Here is a 5,431-nt window from a genome sequence, read left to right as displayed (position 1 = left end):
CTCCTACTATTCCCACCCAACCTCCATCTACAGAAGCCGCGGACCATACTGCTCCACAATTCTCCTCGGCTCATATCTCTCCCCTCCAAAATAATTCCTCTTTATCACCATCTAACGCCCATCCCTTTTCCCCTAACAAACTACAAACTACAAACAATACCACTCCACCCACCCCACCATGTAATACCAAGCTGCACCATGACCCACCACCCGTCCCACAACAACCTGCTGCTCCACATCCATCCACCACAACACGAACCATACGTACCCGATCCATGTCCGGCATCTCTAAACCAAAACAACTTTTCAACCTTCACACAAACACTACCACCACCATCTCCCCTCTCCCTAAAAACCCAACCGAAGCCTTATCCAACCCGGATTGGAAAAATGCTATGACCGACGAGTTTCGAGCCCTTATTAATAATAGGACTTGGGAACTAGTACCTAAACAGCCCGGTATGAATATTGTTCGAAGTATGTGGGTATTTAGGCACAAAAAGAAAGCGGACGGGTCACTTGAGAGGTATAAAGCCAGACTTGTTTGTGATGGTCGCTCACAACAAATCGGTGTGGATTGCGGAGAAACTTTTAGCCCGGTCGTAAAACCGGCAACTATTCGAACGGTTCTCTCTCTTGCACTTTCCAACTCATGGCCGGTTCATCAATTAGATGTTAAAAATGCGTTTCTACATGGGAAGCTAAATGAAACCGTTTTTATGCATCAACCGATGGGGTTTCGTGATCAACAACACCCAAACCATGTATGTTTACTGAAAAAGTCCTTATACGGACTTAAGCAAGCACCGCGCGCGTGGTACCAACGCTTCGCTGATTACGTCTCTAAAATGGGTTTTAAACATAGTCAATGTGACCACTCGTTGTTTATCTTCAAGGAAGAAACCCACATGGCTTTCATTTTGCTCTATGTAGACGACATCCTTTTGATCACATCTTCTAATGCTTTGCGTGACAAATTCATGGCACTACTTTCTCAAGAATTTGCCATGACTGATCTCGGGCCGCTTAGTTACTTTCTCGGCATCTCCGTCACCCGTAATAACAATACAATGTTTCTTTCTAAGGAAAAATATGCTCGAGAAATTCTTGAACGCGCGGGTCTCGCGGATTGTAATCCGGCTTCTACACCCGTTGATACGCAACAAAAATTGAGTGGCAACTCCGGGACACCATTGGAAAATATAACGGACTTTCGAAGCCTCGCGGGAGCTTTGCAATATTTAACTTTCACACGTCCCGACATCTCGTATGCGGTTCAACAAATATGCCTCCACATGCATTGTCCTACCACTACCCACATGCATGCCTTGAAGAGAATTTTGCGTTACATCAAAGGCACGCTTACATATGGACTGCATCTTCAACCATCTCCAAACTCATCTCTTGTTGCATACACCGATGCCGATTGGGGAGGATGCCCCGACACGCGACGCTCTACATCGGGCTATTGCGTCTACATGGGTGACAACCTTCTTTCGTGGTCCTCTAAACGCCAACCCACCCTATCCCGCTCTAGTGCTGAAGCGGAATACCGGGGCGTTGCAAACGTAGTTTCCGAAGTATGTTGGCTGCGTAATTTGCTTCTCGAACTACATCATTCACCCAAACGAGCAACATTGGTCTTTTGTGATAATGTAAGTGCAATATATCTAGCAAGTAATCCGGTGCAACATCAACGAACGAAACATATTGAAATGGACATCCACTTTGTTCGTGAGAAAATCGCCAAGGGACAAGTCCGTGTTCTTCATGTCCCTTCTCGATATCAAATTGCCGATATTTTCACAAAAGGTTTGCCAAAGGTCCTCTTCGACGATTTCCGGTCCAGTCTCAACATTCGCGAGCCTCCCGTTTCGACTGCGGGGGAGTATTAGAATATTCGTATATTTAGAATGTATTGTCTTGTGCATAATCATAGGAAATCGGTTACCAATTAGTGAACCTAAATTTATGTTGTAATCTCTATTTATTGTAAAGAGGAATGAAAGTCAAGGCAGGCAATTGATTTGCTAATTATCAGAAGAGACTTAAAATTTTAATTGTATCAATTCACGGGCTTAGGGCCTTAGGCCTCAATCTTTATTGGGCCTGTAGCACATCAGGTTTTGTTTACCCATTCAATGAATCAAATTCCTTGATTTAAAGCCCCGATTTCCCAATCAAGAACTTTCCCCTATTTGTGTTAGTTTTAAGTACTTTATCTTTAGCCTAAAACATGTAAATCATTAACATAATTCACGTGTTTGTTTATGGTTTCAGTTTCATTAGTTTTCAGTCAATTTGTAATTCCAAAATTTGGCCCAAATTTTGCACTCCCTATAGCAGGACACCTATTGTAACGATTGAATTATTCGGTTTTTCTATCAAAAAATTATTTGAGAATTATTCTCTGTGTATATATCCGCTAATGCCATGTATCATGTTAGTTCTAAGTGGTTTGCGTGTTATAAAAATACTACCAATATAGTTAACAGAGGCATATTATGCTTTTAGTTAGGAGTGATAAAGTGAGGTTGTGGACAGAAGAGTAACTGTGACAGATTCCAATCAAATTGTAAGGATTAATACAAGAAACAAGTTTTGAGTAAGATTTTATTAATAAAGTCGAGATCTTGGAAAAATAAGATGTATGTGAGGATTGTTGTGAATGTGCAAATGGAGCATGTAGACATGCTAGAAATGGTTGTCATTGATTGTAACAGTTTGTTAGAAAATAGGGTAGTAGTGTTTTTGTGGGAATATTGAAAAGAAAATGAGAAAATGAGATGAATAGACATTGTGACACTGATCACTAGCATACTCGCAAATAACTTATGCAGAATGTAATGGAATTGAAACACGTGCAAGAGTTGGAATTTTATTTGAAACTTATGTGTTCGTTTTATATAATAGAATAGAATATAGATTTTGTTCCTTAGGCCATGTGTAAGAGAGAGGCTTTATATAACTTGAGTGTATAGTGAGGTTATATCTGTATGTACATGTGTGTGAGAGGGGAAAGATTCATCACGCCACTATGCTCATCACGCCTGCTCCAACTTTCTCCCCCATAGCACCCCTTGTATTGGTGTTGGCGGCGTTATGCCTATTTTTTCCTTGTGATGACGCCCCACTACAGACGCTCTTATGTTATTGTTCAATTTCAGTTCATTTTTTTTTGTTGAAACGAACAATATAAGAAATGAAATATGCATTCCAATTCTATCTAGATTTCATTCATGTGAAACAAACATTATTTTTATATGATTCTTTAATATACATTGTGAGATGGTCATTGTTCACGTTTTCAACAACATAAAGCCATTTTCTATCAATTGTAATAAACCTCCAATTTTAAAACATGTGACGAGTTATCAATGCAGGGGCGGACCTAGCTCTTTATGAGCCGTAGCACGGGACAGGGCTCAACTTCGTGTCGGTAGTGTGTGTGTATATATATATATATATAGGGGGCTGCTAGAATGAAAACCACCTCGAGTTGTAAGAACCGCGAGAACTACACCCCACGGGTGGGCGTTCACCATGATTTTTTTTTACAACTAGATGTGTATATTATAAACACAGCCGTAAAAAAAAATTTTAAACGCCGCGGCCGAGGGGGTAGTTTTTTACACCACAAGTTTGGTGTTTTTAATTTTTTTTTCTTTTTTCTTTTTTTTTTCACCAAACTTGTGGTGTAAAAAACTACCCCCTCGGCCGCGGCGTTTAAATTTTTTTTACGGTTGTGTTTATAATATACACATCTAGTTGTAAAAAAAATCATGGTGAACGCCCACCCGTGGGGTGTAGTTCTCGCGGTTCTTACAACTCGAGGTGGTTTTCATTCTAGCGGCTCCCTATATATATATATATATATATATAGGGTAATGCTAGACAAAAAACCCTAAAAATTTTAGGAAACTCTGGAAACTCAAAGCTCCCGACTTTTTTTTTTTGAAAAAAATAACACATGTAATATACATGTTTTTAAGAGTTTTGGGCCTAAAAAAACAAAAAAGCGCCGAGTACTTTTTTAAAAAAAATAAACAAGTTCCAAAAACTTCGTTGACTAACATGCGTTAGACAAAAAATGCTGAAAGTTGCTGAAATTTGTTTTTTTTTTTTTAAAAAAAACCCTTCGACGCTTTTTTGATTTTTTTTGCCCAAAACTCTTAAAAACATGTATATTACATGTGTTATTTTTTTCAAAAAAAAAAAGGTCGGGAGCTTTGAGTTTCCCGGGTTTCTTAAATATTTAGGGTTTTCTATATAGCCCAACCCTATATATATATAGAGGAAGGTTCTATGCAGAACACTAAATATTGCGAGAACACGCAGAACAAAATAAGTCATCCATTTCTACAATCCTAAAAGCCTAAAAAGTAAATGAAAATGTTACAAATATAAGATTTATTGTTTCTCACACAAAAATTCAAAACAAATTATGAAAAAAATTTTGTTTTTATATAACCTACACATATGTAGGTTATGTGTAGGTTAAATTAGCTACATGTATGTAGGCTATGTGTAGGTAAAAATATATGGTTTTTTGTGTATATATCATACACATATGAGTGTAAGAAACATAAAATTCAAAAAATATGAACCTTAAATCACAAAATTTAGTAATTTAGAGCTGTTCTTTTTGTTCTCGTAATAAATAGTGTTCTGTAATGATCCTTATCCTATATATATATATATATATATATATATGGGCTGGTTATCGTACAAATGCGCTTATCGTACATTACGTACGCTACAATCTCAGCCGTCAGATCATCTTCCCGCATTGAAAATCGCATGTTGTTTTTTTGTAACAATTTCGCATGTTGGTTTTTTAACATGCGATTTCATCAAAATTACCACATGCGAAATTGTTACAAAAAAACAACATGCTATTTCATCAAAATTATCGCATGCGAAATTGAATTATCAAATGCGAAATTGTTACAAAAAAACAACCTGTTGTTTCATCAAAATTATCACATGCGAAATTGAATTACCACATGCGAAATTGTTACAAAAAAACAACCTGCTATTTCATCAAAATTATCACATGCGAAATTGAATTACCACATGCGAAATTGTTACAAAAAACAACCTGCTATTTCATCAAAATTATCACATGCGAATTTATTACAAAAAAAAAACAACATGCGATTTTCATTACGGGAAGATGATCTGACGGCTGAGATTATAGCGTACGTAATGTACGATAAGGGAATTTGTACAGTACCCTTTACCTATATATATATATATATATATATATATATATATATATATATATATATATATATATATATATCGGTTTTATAGAAAGGATACCCCTAAACAACTACGAGGACACCCCTAAATGTAGGTGAAAATGAGATGAAAATAAATTTTCCGGTCGCCGGAAATGAAAAATCAGGTCGGCAAAAACTTGCGAAGA

This window comes from Helianthus annuus, chromosome 14 (assembly GCF_002127325.2).
Source record: "Helianthus annuus cultivar XRQ/B chromosome 14, HanXRQr2.0-SUNRISE, whole genome shotgun sequence".
Taxonomy (NCBI): Eukaryota; Viridiplantae; Streptophyta; class Magnoliopsida; order Asterales; family Asteraceae; genus Helianthus; species Helianthus annuus.
This window is presented reverse-complemented; position numbering follows the sequence as displayed.